General features: G+C 48.0%; 1 protein-coding gene across 1 annotated transcript in view; it reads left to right on the top strand.

Moving 5' to 3' along the window:
* The first annotated feature begins 18,314 nt into the window (after positions 1 to 18,314).
* The window catches only part of LOC309551868 (acyl-coenzyme A amino acid N-acyltransferase 1-like), a 31,965-nt gene continuing 28,053 nt past the window's right edge, over positions 18,315 to 22,226 (top strand). The window contains exon 1 of the mRNA XM_082252582.1: positions 18,315 to 18,357. The gene's annotated coding sequence lies outside the window, so the exon portion shown is untranslated. The remainder of the gene's footprint in view (positions 18,358 to 22,226) is intronic.

The raw sequence follows: 22,226 nt of genomic DNA, 5'->3' as shown, positions 1-22,226 counted from the left end.
AAAGCAACACACAATGGAAAGACATCAACCCGGGTTGGATGAAAGAGGCTGGTTTGCATGGGATATGCAGTGGTTAATAACTAGGGGCCTATGAAGGCTGAAAAGTAGATTGCACAGTCCCAATAGCAGCGATCAATAAACAGCAGGATGGTTAGAGGGTTCTTGGTAGATACAGTCCCACAATAAAGGAATCACCACATGGGGTGGAAAGGATTGTAAGTATGTAGGGTCCAGTGGGGGGAACTGGATCTGATGGTAGCAGATAGGTTACAGATTGGCGGCAAACATATGAGGTTTGCGGAATTAGGGGAATTCCAGATGGGCAATATAGAGAGTGATGACACTCAGTGGATGATAATGTCACTCAATGAGCACCAGGTGGCGAACCGTGTATCTCTAATTACCGTCCTTCAAGTGTTGATCAAAGCCTTGACAGGGATCCCAGGGTGGATGGACCTTAGCGACACTGTGGCGGTGCAGTCCGGCTCAGCGTTCCCAGTGACTCGCTCTCCCTCCGTGTACTTCCCTGTAGCAGGGGCGGGCATGCCGATTGCGGCCCGACGTCACGCCGGACGTAGGAGGCGGGGGAACGTGGTAGCTGCGGCCGTGAGATGCCCGATGGTCACGATTCCATTCGAAGGTGTCAGATGACATAGATGCTAACGCGTTTCACTGGCACAGCGCCAGTTTCCTCAGAGCTCTACGAATGGAGACGTGTACTTAAATGAACACACACACAAAAAAAAGAAATATCCATCAGTCTTAAATGTAGCCAACAGGATGGACAATAAAATCCAGACTGATCTAAATTCAGAAATTACACTTTTTTTCATATGTCAGAAGCAGGGCTGGCGCCACCTATAGGTAAGGTAGGCGCTGGCTTAGAGCACACATCAGTCGGGGGCGCCGCCAGAACCGAAAGTAAGGGGGCAGGCTGTCGCTCTCCCGTTCTGCCACTGTGGGGGGGGGGGGATGCCTGCTGTCCGTTCTGCCACTGTGGGATGGGGGGGCAGCCGCCACCTGCTCGCCCGCCGCTGAGGAGGCTGAGCACTATCACTGCCCATTCTCTCCAGAGAGAAGCCATGTAGCTTGCATGGAGGAGGAGGAAATGGAAGGACAAAGTCAGCTGAGGTAAGAGGGAGGAGCTCTGTGAGGAAACCCCAATGTCTTTAGAGCCATCGCTGAAGGCATGGGAAGAGACTGAGGAGTAATCCATCGACTGGCTAAGTGAGTAATTACCAGACCCCGCCCCCAATCACAGGTCTCATCCCTATTCCCCCCCCACCCCAGGTCTAATCCCTATCCCCTCCCCCACCACAGGTCTAATCCCTATCCCCCACCACAGGTCTCATTCCTACCCCCCCAACCACAGTTCCAATGTCTGTCCCCCCACCACAGGTTTCATCCCTATCCCCACCCCACCACAGGTCTCATCCCTATCCCCCCCTCAGGTCTCATCCCTACCCTCTCCCCCACCACAGGTCTCATCCCTACCCTCTCCCCCACCACAGGTCTCACCCCTACCCTTTCCCCCACAGGTCTCATCCCTACCCCCCTCACCACAGGTCACATCCCTACCCTCCCCCCCACCCCACCACCACCATAGGTCTCATCCCAATTCGCCCCCCCCCCACCACCACAGGTCTCATCACATCCCTGCCGCTCGTCCTGTCCCAACCCCCGCTGCCGCTCGTCTTATCCCACCCCCCTGCCGCTCATCTTATCCCACCCCCGCTGCCCCCCCATCCCATCGCTGCTGCCTCCCATCCCTACTGCCCCTCATGCCATCCCATCCCTAATGCCCCTCATCCCATCCCATCCCTGCTGCCCCCCACGCCATCCCCGCTGCCTCTCGTCCCACTCCGTCCCCGCTGTCACCCGTCCCGTCCCTGCTGCCACCAATCCTGTCCCTGCTGCCACTCCTGCAAAATAAGGTTTCGCCTAGGGTGTAAAAAATCCTTGCACCAACCCTGGCCAGAAGGAAGCATTAGCCATATAGTCCCAGGTAGCTATAAAGGGTTAACCAGATACACAAGCAGGCACAAATACAGTCCCGGTGATTGGCAGAGATCGGCTGTCTCGGTGCATTGTGGGGTACTTTATAAAAGCCAGGAGCACATGTGCTGCTGGGTCTTTGGCTGGAGAGCAGAGTCCCAGAGGGAGGGTGACAGCTGCCTCCTCCTCTGTAGCAGTGGCATGTGGCCTCAGGAGGTCGCCCTGAGGGCCAGAGGAACGGAGCTGAATCCAGAGGTCCAGGAGCTGACTGAGTGGGGAGACACTGGAGACCCTGGAAAAACAGTATTGGGAGTACAGGGAATCGTGACAAGGGGTCTGACCTGAGGGGGGCCACCCCAAAAGTAGGATAGTCAGTGGACGGGTGTCAGCAGTCCAGAAAGGGGACAGTGAGGAGAGCTTAGGAGAAATGTAATTCGCCAAGTCTTCTGGCAAGAGACTTAAACCCAAATCTACCTAAGTGGAAAGGTGGATCAACAGCCTGGCTGCATCATCAAATAGGAGTCCTCGCAACTTGTGAATAGGTAATTCCACTATTCTCTTTTCCCATCCCTATTTAAAATAAAACACCAAAAACAACTACATAGCCCTGGACTGGACTGATCGTTGACTGAGCCAAGAAGTAAAGTGTGAAATTGTGAATATCAGTATTGCTAACGATAACCCAGGGGGAACCAAAAGTGTAATATCCAGCAGTCCTCAAGGGGGCAGTGCTACAATACATTTAAAATAACTTATGATTGTTCGATTGTTTGCAGATCTTATTGTTTTGATGGCATCGCACAGCGATGGGATAAAAAAAAAAAGTTTGAAGTGTATATGGCCAACCCACAACCGGAACGCATGGCCTGCACTAGTGTGGACCGAACCTAAAGGAATAACAGGAAGTAAGATAAAATCTTTCCAAAGTAATGAGACATTTCCTCTTACCTGTCACCGGGACAGATGTTCCCATGGTAGACATTACCCTCACCTGCTGTTCCTGAGGAAATTCTAACTATTTGGATTTCTCATCATTTTTTGTAATAGAAACGTGGGTCACCGGGACCAATAGCGAGGGTGAATTCTGCAAACGGGGACACAGGCAGCAATAAATACCCAACAGGGGTTCTATCCCTTCCACACTCCATCCAAAACTATGAAAAACAAAAAAAAAAAGAAAGAAATATACAACTTTGTGAATTTGTATATTTAAATCCGTTCCTGGAGTTCCATCCTGTGCCGTGGTTGGCTCTTTGTTCCCAGCTGTCCTTGTAGCAGAGGGCGTGCAGTGCCCTTTACCCTGCCTGCAGGTTATAGATCCCTCGCCTCCATTCTGCGATACGCTTCCCCTCGCACATTTCAGCCGATCCTATTCCTGAACTGCTGCATACACAAAGCAGGTTAGTGGGATGTTTTGTATTTGATGCGTTTATTAGTGTCATACTTACCCATTGTGAGCTCATTCCTAGGCAATTGTGCTTGGTTAAGTCTAAGTTCACACTATGAATTGCTATTGATTCACACAGGAATGCACAGTGCAGTTCACATGCGATTCAGTGCAATGCATTTTGAGCCCATTCATTTGAATAGGCTCGAATTGCACTGCAATGCACCAAAAGCAGTGCATACTTTTGGAAACTCACTGCAACCGGATTGCATGGTAGTTCTTTTACACCATGTGATCCGGTACCTATACATTGCTTTATGTAGCAGATAGTGGGGGCGTGCGCGCGCTGCTGGAGGCATGCACACGTGACGATTGGCTTGAGGGGGAGCCAATCAGCCGGTCCGGCGGATGCATTGTCTGCCAGGAACCCGCAATCACTCCCCATGGAGACAGAACGGCGGTCTGCCGCTGTAAACCGCTGTTCTGTAAGTGATGAACACAGGGATCCCTTATTCCTCCTATTTAGGAGCACAGGTCTCTGTATCTATCCAGTAAGTCCACCCCCACACAGTTAGAAAGCACCCCCTAGGCACACATTTAACCCTTTGATCGCCCCAAATGTTAACCCCCTTCCCTGCCAGTGTCATTAGTGCAATAACAGTGCATATTTTTAGCACTGATTACTGTAGTAATGTCACTTGTCCCCCGCAAAAGTGTCAGTTAGGTGTCCAATCTGTCCGCCGCAATGCCGCAGTCCCGATAAAAATCGCAGATCGCCGCCATTACTAGTCAAAAATAAATAAATATGCCATAAATCTATCCCCTAATTTGTAGACACGATAACTTTTGTGCAAACCAATCAATATACACTTATTGGGATTTTTTTTTTTTTTTTTACCAAAAACATATAGCAGAATACAAATTGACCTAAATTCATGAAAAAATTAGATTTTTTAACTTTTTTTTATTGGGAATGTTATATAGCGGAAAGTAAAAAATATTATTTTATTTTCTTCAGAATTATCGCTAATTTTTTCGTTTTTGCGTGCAAAAAATAAAAACCGCAGAGGTGATAAAATACCACCAAGAGAAATCTCTATTTGTTAAAAAAAAGGACATCAATTTTATTTGGGTACAGCATCGCACGACTGCGCAAATGTCCGTTAAAGTAACGCAGTGCCGAATCGCAAAAAATGGCCTGGTCATTAAGGGTGAAAAATCTTCTGGGCCTTAAGCGGTCAATGGCACACTAATAGTATCGCGATTATGCAGCGAATGTCGCGCTGACATTGCAAATCGCAACACTCGACGCTGTCGCCCAAAAGTAGCTCATGTTTCTTTTTGAGCGACAAGCGTTGCGATTGCAGCGAGATTTACTGCTTGACAATAGCAGCAAAATCACTGCGCAATTGGAGTGCCATTAACCACTTGCCGACCGCCGCACGACTATTTACTGCGGCAGTCAGCCGCTCCTGGGCAAACTGACGTAGTACTACTTTGCTCTCCCAGGAGCCTGTAGGGGGCGAGCGCGCGCCCCCGGAGGCACGCTCCCGCCCCCGCTGGTTCACAGGGATCCCCGCGCGTGTGACCAGGGGCTCCGATGTCCGCCGGCCACTCGCGGTCTCCCGCAGGAGAGGAAGAAGGACGGACGGCTGCTGTAAACACAGCCGTCTGTCATTCTCCCTGATGTAAGCACAGAGACTATAAGATCCTGCTATGTAAGATCGCATGTCTCTGTGGTTACATCACAAGCCACGCCCCCACAGTTAGAATCACGCCCCCTAGGCTCACATTTAACCCACTGATCACCAATAAAGTTAACCCCTTCCCTGCCAGTGCCATTTTTACAGTAACAGTGCATATTTATAGCACTGATTACTGTAGTAATGTCACTGGTACCCCCAAAAGTGTCAAAAATGTCAGTCAAGGGTCCGATCTGTCCGCCACAATGTCGCAAAAAAAAAAAAAAAAACGCAGATCGCCGCCATCACTAGTTAAAAAAAAAACAATAAAAATTACATAAATCTTTCTCGTAGTTAGTAAACACAATATCTTTGCGCAAACCAATCAAAATACGCTTATTGCGATTTTTTTTTTTTTACCAAAAATATGTAGCAGAAAACAAATTGGCCTAAAATGTTAAAAAATTTTCATTTTTACATTTTTTTGGGAGAATTTCATATAAAAAACATGTGAAAAATAATGTTATTTTTTCAAAATTGTCGCTCTTTTTTTGTTTATAGCGCAAAAAGTAAAAACCGCACAGGTGATCAAATACCACCAAAAGAAAGCTCTGTTTGTGGGGGAAAAAAGGATGGGTACAGCGTCGCACGGCCGCGCAATTGTCCGCTAAGTGCCGAATCGCAAAATAGGGCCTGGTCTTTAAGCAGCCAAATCCTCCGGGGCTTAAGTGGTTAAGAAGTAATGGCATCGCAAACGCTCCCTGCATTTTGCAGCAATTTGAAATCGTGGGCGAAATCGCAGCAATTCTGCCCGTGATCAGGAGTGAATGGAGCCTGAGCGCTGTTTGTTAGTTTGTAGATCTGTAGAGACAGAGGTCAAATGAGGTGCGGTTGTACATTCCTGGTAAATAATTATTTAGTGAATTATCACTGTCACTGCACAATGGTATGCGTTTAACCCCTTTGTGCCTAAGTCTATTGCTGACATTTGTTGCCTACAAGTTAAAATCTGTATTTTTAGCTAGAAAATTACTTCGAACTCCCAAACATTATATTTATATTTTTAGCAGAGACCCTAGAGAATAAAATGGCGATCGTTGCAATATTTTATGTCGCACTGTATTAGCGCAGCGGTCTTTGGAAAGCAATTTTTTGGGGAAAAAATACACTTTCATGATAAAAAAAAAAAAACGTGAGGTTAGCACAATTTTTTGTATAATGTGAAAGATGATGTTACGCCATGTAAATAGATACCCGACATTTCATGCTTTGACCACTTGCAGATGTACGGCGGCAGGTCGGCTCTCCCAGGCAAAGTCCCGTACATGTACGGCACTCGCCTGGGAGGAGTTAGGGGGCGAGCGCGCGCCGCCGATGGCGCGCTCTCGCCCCCGCTCGTCAGTGGGGAAGCCAGTGCATGTGACAGGCGGCTCCGATTGCCGCCGGCCACCCGAGATCTCCCCCCGCTGACAGAGAAGGACGGACGGCTGATGTAAACACAGCCGTCCGTACTTCTCCCTGAGATGATCACAGAGACCATGCGATCCTGCTATATAGGATCACATGTTCATCTCACAAGCCCAACCCCCCCCCCCACAGTTAGAATCGCTCCCCTAGGCTTACATTTAACCCCTTGATCACCAATAGTATTAACCCCTTCCCTGCCAATGGCATTATTACAGTGACAGTGCATATTTTTAGCACTGATTACTGTAGTAATGTCACTGGTACCCCCAAAAGTGTCAAATGTCAGTTAGGGTTCGATCTGTCCACCGCAATGTCGCAGTCCCGCAAAAAAATCGCAGATCACCGCCATTACTAGTAAAAAAAAAAACAAACCAACAATAAAAATTACATAAATCTTTCCTGTAGTTAGTAAACGCAATAAATTTTGCACAAACCAATCAAAATACGCTTATTGCGATTTTTTTTTTTACCAAAAATATGTAGCAAAAAACAAATTGGCCTAAAATGTTAAAAAATTTAGATTTTTTAATTTTTATTTTTTGGGAATGTTATATAGCAGAATGCAAAAAATAGTTTTTTTTTTTTTGTCGCTCTTTTTTTATTTATAGCGCAAAAAATAAAAATCACACAGGTGATCAAATACCACCAAAAGAAAGCTCTACTTGTGGGAACAAAAGGACATCAATTTTGCTTGGGTACAGCGTTGCACGACCGCGCAATTGTCCGTTTAAAATAAAGCAGTGCCAAATCACAAAATAGGGCCTGGTTTATTAAGCAGCAAAATCTTCCGGTCTTAAAGTGGTTAAAATTATGCACACTTGTGGAATGGCAGCAAACTATGGAACTTAAAAATGTCCATAGGCGACGGTTTAAAATTTCTTCAGGTTACCTGTTTAGTGTTTTAAAAGAGGTCTTGTGCTAGAATTATTGCTCTAACGGTTGTGGCGATGCCTTACATGTGTGGATTGAGGTTTGAGCACTGTTCACATTTGCAATCACGACTTACGTATGCGTTCACTTCTGTGTGCAAGCACAGAGGAATGGGGTGCTTTAATTTTTTTTTTCTTACTTATTTTATTTATTTATTTTTTACACTGTCCCTTTGAAAAAAAAAAATGTTCTGATCACTTTTATTGCTGTCAGAAGAAATGTAAACTAGCCAGCAGTACCCACCAGCAGTACCAGCCAGCAGTACCAGCAGCCTGTACCCACCAGCAGTACCAGCAGTCTGTACTGACCAGCAGCCTGTACCCACCAGCAGTTCCCGCCAGCAGTACTTTCCAGCAGTACCCAGCATCAGTACCCACCAGCAGTACCCAATTTACACACGCTAATGCACAGGCCAATTGTGTGAAAGGGGCCTAAGGCTGCTTTCACATGGATACACTGTAGTTTACCTGCACCTCAACTGACCTCAATCTTCACTTCTTTCTCAGGATTCCTGCAGGTATTGCTGGCTGCTGCTATCCCCCAGGTGAGTATAGCTGGTGGCTGCTGTTGGCTATCCTCCAGGGCTTTTACTGTTGGCTGGTACTGCTGGTGGGAACTTTTAGTATTCTAGTAGGTGGTCTGGGGGGGGGGTTAAAACCGCAGATCGACTGTCAGTGTGCACAAACACAAAGAGAAGCCATCAATACATGCCCAAAGCCCAACAACACACGTCCTAAATTGGCACAGTTAAAAATACCCCTGCAACACAGGGAAGAACAAAAATGCCTCTTTTAGTGTCCAGTGGTAGGAAAAATACCCTAGGGTTAGGAAAGGGAAAAACACAGCAGCATCAGGCAGCTCTGCAGAAATTTGAAGGAGAAACAAGGCACCTCTAAGTGCAGTATCTTACATTTTATTGCGGGATAAAAGATTAAATTCACTTACAAAATGTAAGCCGTGGCAGATAAAAGGAGGAGCTGAGGCAAATCTGAGAAGCTGTCCAGAATCAGGGGAGCAACTGCTCAGATGAGCGGACGTCCGGGACTCTGCTTCCTGTATGGGCGTACGCGGCGTGAGGACTTCTAACAACCATGCAGAGAGGCAGGCAGCCGTTATCCGATAGTGCAGGTGGATGGCAGGTTACATGTTTCGGAGCATGCACAGCTCCTTCTTCAGACCTCCACCCACTGAAGATCAGTATGCATATATATGGGCAGACAGGGCGGGGATGGGAGGGGCCAATTAAATATATATGCTATAACAAAACAGCAGAAGGAAGAGAGGGGGAGAGACTGGCTTATCTTTCGGTATTGTGTGCACTTAAAAACAGGCATATTGACCAATGACAGAGAGAGAGTGCTACAGACATAAATAAAACCAATAATGATACAAAAAGAATTATGTATACCAGAAAAATATATATATGTGTAAAAAAAAAAAAAAGCATCAAGGGCATAAATCCAATAAGTTTCTCTGCAACATAAACGCACAAACCTCTCCGCTTCACCTCTGACATGTCCCAGAAGATTGCATGGAGGGAGGGGGAGAGGAGAACTTCCGCTCAAGTCGTCTAGCGGAGGTGGGAGCTGGGTTCCTCTCAAAAGTAGGTACCCACTCCCCCCCTCATAAAATGACATGCCAAATGTGGCGTGTAAGTGGGTGAGGAGTCCTTAAAGTGGAACTTCCACTTTTGGGTGGAATTCCACCTTAATCAACCCCATGTTGGTAAATATTGTTGATCTGGCTACTCTTCAGGCTTCATGTGCTCCCAACACAGGCAGACATCCCAAGTCTCCCGCGACTTGCAGGAGTCTCCTGCCTTTGGCCGACGGCTCATGGACACCCGCAAGTGCCGTGCGATCTCCCGGCTGCCGCAGGAGACTTAGGATGTCTGCCGAAGGGGAGACCGACGGCGATGGAGCCGAACGCTGCAGCCGGAAGATGATGTCACCACTGTGAGCCAACCGACACTCTGATGGTATGGGATGGGTTGGTCCAAGCATCACACAGTGCCTTCAGTAGCCGAGTGCTGCCTGTCCCATACCATCGGAATGTCGGTCGGCTCACAGCGGTGACGTCATCCTCCAGCTGCAGCGCTCGGCTCCATAGCCGTCTGTCTCCCCTCCACCTCTTTGCCTGGATAGAGCCCTTCGTGTGTCTACAAGCGGACCACTGGAAGTCCCCCACGGTATGTTACACAGTCCATTGGGGCTAGCATTACAAGGAACAGGTTGTCATTTTTCTCCCAGCACTCCCAGCCTTTTTGAGACAGCTGCAGGATTGGCTCCTGTTCGGCTCCATCCACTGACCAGAACACTTGGCTTGTCTTAAAGGGTCAGTGAAGCAGAAAGCACATGACAGTATTCTTATTTTAACTGTTTCCCTTGTTCATCTTAAAGCGGAGTTCTGGCCTCAAAATCACTTGCTGAGGATCACCTGAAAGAGAAATGGAGACTCCCGATTTTTTTTTTTCACTTACCTTGTAATAGAAGAAAATATACTCACCTTCCTTCCACTTCCTCCCTCTGCGGCCCGCGCCGTCTCTTCCTGCTGGTGATGATTCCTGGGAGCTGAACGTCATCGCTCCCAGGAGTCAATGCGCCTGAATCGGCCCTGCTCGTCAGTTCCGGTAGTTCCCAGAAGCTGTGCAGGGATGCCGCGCCTGCACCGGAAGTGACGAGCGGGGCCAGTGCAGTGCATTGTGGGACTCCGACGTCACCGAAGAGGCCGCAGAAGAGGACGCGCTGGCTTCAGCTGCCCACACCTGAGATGGCAACGCTGGAGAAGACATTTTCAATGTAAGTATTTCTTCTAAGAAAACGGCGTGGCTAAGATGGCGGCGTGAGCAGACGTCTTCCCTGGAGCTCTGCTGAAATCCGGCTCTTTTCTCCGTATTCATCCTGCTAATCCACTCCCGCTGTGCATTTTCTGTCTGCGGATGCCGTCCAGGGCCTCGGGGCGGGAAGAAGCTTCGATTTCCCCCGGTAATCCCGGACCTTTCTCCCGCGGCAGTCTCGAGGGGTGGCGGGCCGGAGCTGCGCGCCAAGATGGCGTCTCGGGCAGAGGAGCAGGAGACTCCTGGTGCAGCCCCCAGGCATCCCGGAGGTGATGGCGGCTATATCGGCATGCCAGGCAGCTCTCACCAACAAAATCGAGGCGGTGCAGCTGGATGTTAGCTTAATCCGGCAAGACATGGATAAAATCAGGTCTCGCGTGGCGGAGGTGGAGGATCGTGTGGGACAGGTGGAGGACACAGTGGCGGACCATTCTGCAGCCATCCGCACCCTGCAGACCAAGGTAAAGACTCTGGAATACCGGGCCGAGGATGCCGAAAATCGTTGTCGGCGTAACAATATCTGAATCATCGGCCTGGCGGAGGGGGCGGAGGGCAAAGAGGCAACGGCCTTTGTGGAAGATCTGTTCCGGGGTCTATTGCCTGAGGCCCACCTGTCCCAACATTTCACTGTGGAACGTGCTCACCAGGTTCCGCCTAAGCCGGGCCCTCCCGGATCCCCCCCCATGTACCTTGATCCTGCGGCTGCTTAACTTCCGCGACAGGGATGAAATCCTCCGGGCGGCCAGGGCCCTGGGAGAGCTTCGGTTCCAGAACAATCGTCTGATGCTGTTCCCGGATTACTCGGTGGAAACTCAGAAGATGCGCAAATCCTATGACGCTGTGAAGGCCTCTCTGCGCTCTAGTGGAATTAAATATAGTGTACTTTTTCCTGCTAAGCTGAGAGTGGTGGATGGCGAGTCGGTGAGGTTCTTCCATTCCCCCAAAGATGCTGCGGCCTGGGTGGATACCCTCCCCCCTCAGGACAGGGGCTGATGGATGCCCCTGGCTCACTGGCTGTGCCCTTGGATCTCTCCTTTTTCTCATTGACTGGGTGATCTCTGGATCCTTGGACTCCCTTGAGGTACTGACCAGGTAACTGTTGCTTATTTCTTGGTCTGATTGCCCCTGGTTACCCTTGGTCCCTGTTGGATACTCACCTGGTGTGGGGCTGGGCAGTTGCCCTCCTAAGAGACTGGGGACTGGGGTCGGATCCTGCAATTACAAACATCTGGTTCGTGCCCTGTTACCTACACCCTCTCATGTGTGAATTTTGGATTTTTGCAATTTTTCTATTTTTTTATTTTTTCTTCTCCCTCGGTTGTTTTTCCTAGTGGGACTTTGCTCTACCTTAAGTGTGTGCCCCTGGCTTGCCCAGGTGAACTGCTACTGAACTCTGTTGACTGTTGCCGGTCGGCATCTGTGGGATAGACTGCTTCAGATACTCCGGGCCGTCTATACCATCTGGGATCCCGGGGCTCCGGGATTCTTCGAGGCGGTCCGGTTAGCCATGTGCCTCCTAACTGTTTTTTTTTGCCCTCGGGCTATTGGTTTGGGTTTCAGGCGGCCCTGTGTTTTCTGGGGTCCGCGGGGTGGGGGGAAGGGGTTTTTGGCTTATTTTGGCCTATTAGAGGTCCCGTTTGTTTTTTTGGGTTGCTATTGCTAATGTTTTTTCCTTTAACAGGTTCCTTTTTCTCATAGACTTGACACGTTTATGTTGGTTGGTGGTTCCCCTGGGCTCTTCCGGCCCTGGGGGTGGGATGGATGGTTCTCTTGTGGTGTACCTATGCAGCATTATATGTCTCGGTTCCCCCTCTGCCCTGTCCATGTTTGTCGTCCTGCTTTTCCTTTCCTCCCCTCGTAATGTCCCGGTCTATACCATCTGGGATCCCGGGGCTCCGGGATTCTTCGAGGCGGTCCGGTTAGCCATGTGCCTCCTAACTGTTTTTTTTTGCCCTCGGGCTATTGGTTTGGGTTTCAGGCGGCCCTGTGTTTTCTGGGGTCCGCGGGGTGGGGGGAAGGGGTTTTTGGCTTATTTTGGCCTATTAGAGGTCCCGTTTGTTTTTTTGGGTTGCTATTGCTAATGTTTTTTCCTTTAACAGGTTCCTTTTTCTCATAGACTTGACACGTTTATGTTGGTTGGTGGTTCCCCTGGGCTCTTCCGGCCCTGGGGGTGGGATGGATGGTTCTCTTGTGGTGTACCTATGCAGCATTATATGTCTCGGTTCCCCCTCTGCCCTGTCCATGTTTGTCGTCCTGCTTTTCCTTTCCTCCCCTCGTAATGTCTGATATCTCTGTCCTCTCTTGGAATGTGCGGGGCCTTGGCTCGGCTGTGAAACGTTCCCTTGTCTCCAACTTTCTCCGTAAAGCCTCCCCCCACATATGTATACTACAGGAGACCCATCTTTTAGGCTCTAAGGTTTTGGGTCTGCGGAGGGCTTGGCTTGGTGCACATTATCACTCGGTGTATTCCAGTTATGCCAGGGGGGTCAGTGTCCTGGTCCATAGGTCCCTGCCTTTTACCCTGGTCGACTTGTGCACTGACCCGCTAGGTCGTTATGTGATTATACATGCTCTTGTCGCCGGGAATCCTTTGGTGGTGGTGGGGTTATATCTTCCTCCTCCTGCGGAGGTCCCCCTCCTTACCCAGATTATGGAGGTGGCCCTTCGGTACGGTGTGGATGATATCCTCGTGTTGAGTGACTTTAATTTGGTGATGCACCCGGAATGGGATAGGTTGCATGCCGCCGCCTCTGGGTCCCCTCGCTTGGCCCAATGGGCGGAAGCCTTTGCTCTGACGGATGTCTGGCGCCACTTTCATCCCTCGACCCGGGCATACACATGCCACTCGGCATCTCATAGATCCCTGTCCAGGATAGACCTGGCGTTTGCATCCCACTCGGCCCTACGCAGGGTGTCGGAGGTATCTATCCTGGCCAGGGGGATCTCTGATCATGCTCCACTGCGAGTGGTGCTGCGGGGGGGGGGTCCCTCGGGCGGTGGTCTGTGGAGGCTTTCCCGGTACTGGGCTACGCACGAGGTGGTGCAGGAGCGGGTCCAGGAGGGGATTACTCAATTCTGGCAAACTAATGGGGACACGGCTGACCCGCATATCCTTTGGGACTCCTTCATGGCCTGGCTTCGGGGGGAATATGGGTTGCGCATTGCTGAGGTACGTAGGGACTCTGAGAGATCTCTGGGGGAAAGAGAGGAGGAGGTACGTGTGCGGGAGGCGGCCTATGTGGCTGACCCCTCTTCTGCCACTTACGGTCTCTGGCAGTGCGCCCTTCGTGAGGTCCATCTGGTGCGGATTGAATTGACCCGTAAATCAATGTTATCCTCTGCCCAACGGGTCTATGAATATGGTAATAAAAACAGGAAACTCCTGGCATGGCTGGCGAGGGGGTTTACCCCGTCAGTTCATATCAGTGGGATTAGAGCGCTGGATGGGGGTCTCCTCCGGTCTCCGGGAGAAATAACTGCTCACTTCCGGTCCTTTTATGAAACCCTATACTCTTCCAGGGTAGATTACATGGCTGTTGAGCTGGGTTCCTATCTGGATCGTGTAGACTTTCCGGTGCTAGACGCTGAGGCCGGGAACGCCTTGGAGGCCGACATTACTTTGGAGGAAGTGCAGGAGGCTCTCAGCCTCCTGCAGGCTGGTAAGACCCCTGGAGCTGATGGCATCCCCACGGAGGTCTATGTGGGATATCAAGAAATTCTAGCCCCCCGTCTGGTCTCCCTGTTTGAGCACAGTTTTGCCCAGGGCTCTCTTCCGGAGTCTATGCGGGAGGCGGTGATCGTACTGGTCCCCAAACCTGGGAAGGACCCGGAGGATTGTGCCTCGTACAGACCGATCTCCTTAATCAATGTTGATGCCAAAATTCTGGCTAAGGTGCTGGCCCGCAGGGTAGCGGGGGTACTGGATGTGCTGGTGCAGGCGGATCAGACGGGGTTCATGCTGGGCAAGGGAACTGATATTAATTTGCGGAGACTGTTCCTGAATTTAGTGGCGGACCATGTTGACCCTGGGCAGCGAGTCATAGCCTCCCTCGATGCCGAGAAGGCTTTTGACTCAGTTGAGTGGGGGTTCTTATGGGAAGTTCTCAGGCGGTTTGGCTTTGGCCCGAAAATTCTCACTTGGCTGGCTATGCTTTATCGCCTGCCCACTGCTCGGGTTCGCACCTCGGGTGGGGTCTCGGATTCTTTCCCACTGCAGAGGGGTACTCGACAGGGTTGCCCTCTTTCGCCATCCTTGTTCGCTCTGGCTCTGGAGCCTTTGGCGATCCTGATTCGGAGTTCCCCCTCTGTGGTGGGTCTGCGGGTGGGTCCTCTAGAGGAAAAGATTTCCCTTTACGCGGATGACGCGCTGCTGTACTTACACGATGCAAATAATTCCCAGCGGGCCGCCCTTGAGATTTTTGATGAGTATGGTCGTTTTTCCGGGGTGCGTATCAATTGGTCGAAATCGATTTTGTTCCCTCTAGACCCAGGGGCTGAGGTGGCAGCGGCCCCGACCCCCCTGCGCTGGGTGGACCAATTTCGCTATCTGGGTATCGAGGTGCGACGGGACCCGGCCTCCTTTAGATCTCTAAACTTGGACCCCCTTGTGGCCCACCTCCGAGATAGGTGTGCCATCTGGGCCTCCTTGCCTCTGAACCTTATGGGCAGAATAAATTTGCTTAAGATGATTTTTTTGCCTAAGTTTTTATATTTTTTTCGCAACAGCCCTGTCTGGCTACCCGTTTCCTTTTTCAAGATTATCGATGGCTGTGTGAGTTCCTTTATCTGGGCGGGAAAGTCTCCCCGCTTAGCTAGATCTACTCTGTGCCTGCCTTCGAGTCGCGGTGGCCTTGCGATGCCTGACTACCGGACCTACTACTGGACGGCGGTGCTGGTCACTGTTGGCTGGTGGTATGCACAGTCGAGAGATAACGCGGCGGTCTGCTTGGAGGCTGCTCTGGTGGGCTCCCTGCAGGGACTTAGTAATCTAGTGTATAGGGAAATTAGGGCTTGCCCTCCGGTCCTTCAGTCCACCAGAGTGACGCTGCGGGTGTGGGGGGCGGCGAGACGCAGGTTTTTGTCTTCTACCCAGTGGTCGCCGGTGTGCCCCTTATGGGGGAATCCTAATCTGGGGCATCTGGTATCCTTGCCGGATCCTCAGCTGTGGGCGCGGTATGATGTACGGACTCTCCGCGATGTCTGTCCCGGAGGCTCTGTTCTCCCCTTTCCCAACCTTCGTAGGGCGAAGGGCCTACCTAGATGGATGTATTTCAGGTACCTTCAGCTGCGTCATGCACTTCAAGCTCAATTCCCTGTGACCATTACTCTGGGGATGGACCCGGTGGAGGAGCTACTTGCCCATGAACTCTTGGCCAAGCCGCTTTCCTCTCTTTATTCTACTCTGCAGTGCACCCATTCTCCCAGAATGGATAAGTTGTGGAACATGTGGAGGGAGGACCTGCCTTGTCTTGAGAGGGACGATTGGGAGGATTGTTTCGAGACGGGCACCAAGTTGATGATTTCTGCCAGAGACCGTTTGATCCAAACCAAGTTTCTACATAGAGTCTACTATACCCCCCAGAAGCTGCATAGGATTTTCCCTCAGAGATCTCCGAATTGTCCGCGTTGCCTTACCGGTGTGGGTACTTTCCTGCATATGTTCTGGGAATGCCCCAAGGTGGCCATGTTTTGGGTACAAGTTTTCGATGTCATCAACCACAGGCTGGGCTTGGCTCTCCAGGTCTCACCGACTCTGGCCCTGCTGGGCATTACGGATGATGATCAGAGACCCAGACCCACTAAACTGTTGATCACATATTTACTGTATTATGCCAAACGGGAAATTGTTATAAAATGGATTGCTCCTTCCCCCCCCTCGGTGGTTTCCTGGGAGCACTCTATTGATGAGGTTTTGCCGTTATACAAGATGACTTACATGCTGCGCAATTGCCCTAAGAAATTTGTTCGGGTGTGGCAGCCCTGGTTGGCCCCTTCGGGCTGATCGGGGTTGCCCACCTGCCTCTACTGCTGGTGCTTCTGGGCCTGGGGGCGTGGGAAGGTGCTCGTTATGTTCTGTTTTGTTTTACCAATGCTGTCATTGCTGTCATCACTGTTTGTGAATTCTGTTGGCTGTTTTTTTTTATTATGTAACTGCTGTCCAACTTATTGAATGTGTCTTTCCAAATATTTCAATAAAGGAACCGTTTGAATTGTAAAAAAAAAAAAAGTATTTCTTATAAAAGGTAAGTGCGACCCGGGACAGTACAGAGGCTATCCATTGTGGAATAAAGAGAAAAGGGGCTGAATAGCTCCTTTTATTTATGGGGCAGTGGCAGGTAAGGGTTAAAATTCAGTCAGAGTAGATGCAGACTTAAGTTTTGTCTATCAGCCAGTATTTTGAGCTGATTGGATAATAGTACTACTGTTAGCTGCCGAGTAACTAGGTAGAATAAGCCCCTTACCTATTTTATCCTGTTTTTCCCGCCGGGAATACAGGATTTTGATTGGGCAAGGGTCTCCAGCAGAGCCATTTAAGGGGTCCCCTCACGGACGGGATCTTCACATCGCCTGCAAAGAAGAAGAGAGAAGACAGCTCAGCGGTTCCCCTCCCCCCCTCCCCTTTTGTTTTGTCGTGGTCAGTTTATTATTTTAGGGTCACCTTCGCTCTTTACGAAGGGGGACGTTTATGTTTTATGTAAGAGTTGGATAAATTATTTTGATATTTAATTTCTGCTAATGGCAACCTGGGTCGTGCTGACTGGGTTGTTTGTTATTCTGATGTTTATTAAGTTTTAAAGAGTTATTGATCTTTAATGTTGTTAAATAATAAACGGCCGCGGCCTCTTTTATTCCAAAATTTAAAAAATTTAGTGGTGTCATTCATTTACATAGTTTAAGTAGTGTTAAGCTAAAGAAATCCTGCCTACTGCCCCATATAATAGCCCTGACGTTCCGGGGGTATTTTTAGCTAATATTCAACCCCGAAGCCAGATATCTGCTTTAATAAACCGTACATTTTTTTACTTTATTTGCAATGGCATTAGTATTTTTTATCACAGCCCCAAGCGCCTCCTGGTGAGAGACTCTCTGTTGTGTGTTTTTTCCTAGCATCCTCGGTCCTGAGGTTGATCCTCTCTGGCAGCTATAGGCACATGATTATCACAAGAAACTGTCATTACACTTCGTGGCGCCTAGTCTCTTTTTTCGGGTTTTAGATACAGGAAGCAGCGGCTCTGCTCTCTACTGCAGCCGCTGCTTCCTCCAACAGTACCCCCATGACCAGCATTACCCGCCAGCAGTAACCACCAGCATTACCCACCAGCAATAACCGCCACGCCAGCAGTAACCGCACCAGCAGTAACTGCCAGCATTACCCACCAGTAGTAACTACCAGCATTACCCGCCAGCAGTAACCACCAGCATTACCCACCAGCAATAACCGCCAGCAGTAACCGCACCAGCAGTACCCGCCAGCAGTCTGCAAAATAAGTAGAAAAGGTCTGTGCATTAGCGTGTGTAAATTGTTGCAATATGTTTTTTAATAACTAGTTGTGTTTTGTCATAATATGTCATGTCCTTGAAGCGGGGGGGGGGGGGGGGGTCGCGGCGCGGAGTGACACCTCCCTGAAATGAGTTTGCCACCTCCCTGAAATTAGATTTTGCAGTTTGGGATGTCTGCACAGGTGACCTGTTGGGTGGCCCGTGCCCATTTGAGCAGCTCAGATCTGCAATCCACAGTAAATTGTTATTTGGAGATCTCCCTGATTTAGGGACATTGCCCAATTTGGGCAAATTGTTCTGTTTGACATTATTTAGGTGCTCTATTCATTTTAGAGACGGGTTCTCTTTAAATACCTTCCCTGGCCTATGTTGTCACTCTGCCAGGCTTGTGTTGTCACTCCGCCCTCCTCTTCTCCTATTTCTCCAGCTGGGACGGTTTTGTTCTCTCCGGGAACAACGGTCGCTGTGTCAGAATTTCGCTGCCGTATGTTACTTGTTACAGGCTGAGCAATAGAAATCTTCCTGCTGTGGCTCTCAGATCGAATGTAAATCATCACAAGGTCAGATGAGGTTTTATTTTTAAAAGGAACGTAGTTTGTTTACTATGACTCCCAGTACACCTCCTCTATACAGCGTGTGTAGCATAGCTCCCAACTGTCCCTGATCTCGGGTGGACTGCTCCTGATTTGGAATAAAGTCCCTCTTTCCTCCTCATTCGTCCCTCATTTTGGTCTGATCTATATAGCTGTATATAAAATGCACTATTTATCTTTTAAAAAGTGTTTTCCAGTGCATAACCTTTCATCCAATTTCTAAATTGCTGCATCTTGAGATTTAAAGTGGAACTGCACTGCTTCTGATCACCACAAACCAAAAATGCTATTTAATTCATTTGTATTATTCAAAGCAATCTCCCCATCCATCCATGGCCCCATGCTTTATTTTGCTGAGAAATCATTTTGAAAAACACCCCCCTAGCATTTCTGCTGGTGGCCATCTTGAGTGTGGGCAAATGATTCATGTATCATTTATTTCCTGGAATCCATCTGCCGTTAGCTCAGGCATAGGCTGAGCTTAGAACCCTCCCTCCTCTCCTGAAGACTCCTGGGATGTGTGACATAATTTGCCTAGGCATGGAAACAGGGAAGTTACTAAAGATATGTAAAAAAAAAAAAAAAGTTTAAAACAAGTAAATATGATATACTTTCCTATCTATTTACTAATAAAAGAAGAAAAGAAATGTTTTTTCCTCATCCCATTTCTTCCTCACCCAAACCCCAGTGCGGGTCCCACTTGTCGACACAAGCGCCCAACACACCCCCTTTTTTATCTATTTACTAATGATCCTGCATAAGGATTAAACATAATCCATGCTGATTGAGAGAGTGAAGTTCCACTTTAACCACCGGAGGATTTTGCTGTCTTACGTCCAGGCCACTTTTTGCGATTCGGCACTGTGCGAATTTAACTGACAATTGCACGGTCGTGCGACGCCATACCCAAACAAAATTTACGTCCTTTTTTTCCCACAAACAGCGCTTTCTTTTGGTGGTATTTGATCACCTGTGCGCTTTTTACTTTTTGCGCTATAAACAAAAAAAGAGCGTAAATTTTGAAAAAAATAACAATATTTTTCACATTTTTTTATATGAAATTCCCCCAAACAAAATGCAAAAATCAAAATTTTTTTAAATTTTTGGCCAATTTGTTTTCTGCTACCTATGTTTGGTAAAAAAAATCGCAATAAGCGTATTTTGATTGGTTTACGCAAAAGTTATTGCGTTTACTAACTAAGGGAAAGATTTCTGTCATTTTTGGTGGTTTTTTTTAACGAGTAATGGTGGCGATCTGCGATTTTTTTTTTGCGGGACTGCGACATTGCGGCGGACAGAACGGACCCTTGACTGACATTTTTGACACTTTTGGGGGTACCAGTGACATTACTACAGTAATCAGCAGAGATGTATAGTAACGAAGTAGAACTACTTAAGTACTGTACTTAAGTACCGAAATGCGGTATCTGTACTTTCCTGGAGTAGAATTTTTTTCTCCTACTTCTACTTTTACTTCACTACATTTTTTCGATGATTTCGATACTTCTACTCAAGTATTTTTTTTTTTGTGCTGCATAGTTACTCGTTACTTTTAAAAAAATGACCACTGCCAGAACAGTAGATGGTAGGTTGCATAAAGCTCAAAAAAATGTGTATAATGTCATTTGTAAATCAGCGCATACGAAAATAAAGGCTGTGTATAATAAAAGCTGCTATACCAAATCTTTCCAATAAAAAGAAAATATGAAACAAACAAATAAATGGTGCTACGGCACTTAAAGTGCATCAAGAAACTACTAACAAACACAGGTTAATCATTTAAATAAATCATTTGAAATAATAAAAACAATATGATGTTCAAACTTTTGACTTATTTCTTTAATAACTACATAACACAGTACTTGTACTTCTACTTTCAGTACTTGAGTAGAAATTTTTTTTCAAAACTACTGGTACTTTTTACTTTTAGTACTTAAGTAGCAAATTTTTTGAAAAAACTACTTGCAATACTTAAGTAAAAAAAATGTTGAATACTTTAGTACTTCTACTTAAGTAACTTTTTCTGCGAGCACTTCCACTTCTACTCAAGTAATTTTTTGATCGAGCACTTGTACTTTTACTCAAGTAGAAATTTCGAGTACTTTATACAAGTCTGGTAATCAGTGCTATACACATGCACTGTTACTGTAAAAATGACACTGGCAGGGAAAGGGTTAATTTTATTGGAGAGGGAGGGGTTAATGTATGCCTGGTGCTTACTAACGTGTGTGGGGGGAGGTGACTGAGTGACACAGGGACAGATCACAGGTTCAGCTATGCTGAACCCTGCAATTTGACCCTGTCTGTCACTTAGGAGATCCGCCCGCTTTGTTTACACAAGCGGGCGGATCTCCAGACTCGATTCCCCGACAGCGGGAGCGAGCCTCCGGCGGCGCGCGCGCGCCACCCACAAGGGGAGGAGTCCAGCATCGTAGGTCTACGTCGCTGGACGGGAACGAGCCACTGTGCCGCAGCGCAGTGAGCGGGGCTAAAGTGGTTAAAAAGCCAGTATAAAGGAATAGTAGTGGTAAAAAAAAAAAAAAAAAGCACTTGTTGGTTTTACCTAATCTTTTTTCAATAATACTCCTTTAAGGGGGAGTGGCAGGGTGTGCCTACATATTCTTGCTAATAAGTGTCCCTCGTTCCTTTCTCAAAAATTTGGTGTTGCCTTTCCTGCATACATAACTCCATGGGCACGGTTCATAAATAAATGCTGCAACAAAAGGCCTTGCTACTGAATGCTAAACCCAATTTGCACATTTTTATTATTTTTTTTTTTTAACACCGGATGTATTATTAACATGCAAGTTTTTGTATTAGAGCATATGAAATAGACAGACAGGTTTGTTACACAATGAACATGTGTCAGCATGTCATCCCTCCACCCTTCTGCAATCCAGCCCTGCTCTACTTCCTTCCCCAACCTCTACAATGACAGTACCTTCCCCCTGTCCTCCAAGCAGGTAAGTATCCATTGCTTTCTTTGCAGGGGGGGAATTTATTTCTATAGATGCACTGATACCACTTTTTTAACCACTTGCCACCCAGGCCAATTCTGACACTTCTCTTCTACATGTAAAAATTATCATTTTTTTTGCTAGAAAATTACTTACAACCTCCAAACATTTTATATGGTTTTATTTTCAGCAGAGACCTTAGGGAATAAAATGGTGGTTGCTGCAACTTTTTATGTCACACAGTATGTGTGCAGCAATTTTTCAAATGCCCTTTTTAAAAAAAAAAAAAAAACACTAACGCTAACTCAGTTTTTTTGCATAATGTGAAAGATGATGTTACGCCGAGTAAATAGATACCTAACATGTCACGCTTTTGATGAGATATATGGGATGTTTGCCCTGTACTGGAAAAGCATTGCTATACCTGGCTTTTGTATATCTATGTTCTGTATTGTGCTTTTTCCTTGTTTTGTGCATATGGCAATAAAAACAAAAACATGTCATGCTTTAAAACTGCGCACACCTGTGGAATGGCGCCAAACTTCGGTACTTAAAACCGCTTCCCATCCGCGCTACAGCCTATATACGGCTGCAGCGCGGACTTGAATTTTCGGGATGGCCGTTTTTAAACGGCCTCCCAGAAAGAGTCTCCCCGCGCGCTCCCGCGAGCGCGCATCAGGGGAAAATCTGTGTCGGCCGTGTCCCTTGGACACAGCCGATCACAGATCGTGGTGAATGGCCAATCACAGCGGCCATTCACCACGTGATCGGACCATCCAATGAGAGATGATCTCATATGTAAACATATGAGATCATCTCTCATCGCCAGCGCGCCTTCCTCACACAGAGACTGCGTGTGAGGAAGGAGGGGGAGCCTCA

This window comes from Pelophylax lessonae (genome assembly GCF_965119305.1).
Source record: "Pelophylax lessonae genome assembly, chromosome: 1".
NCBI lineage: Eukaryota > Metazoa > Chordata > Amphibia > Anura > Ranidae > Pelophylax > Pelophylax lessonae.
This window is presented reverse-complemented; position numbering and strand designations above follow the sequence as displayed.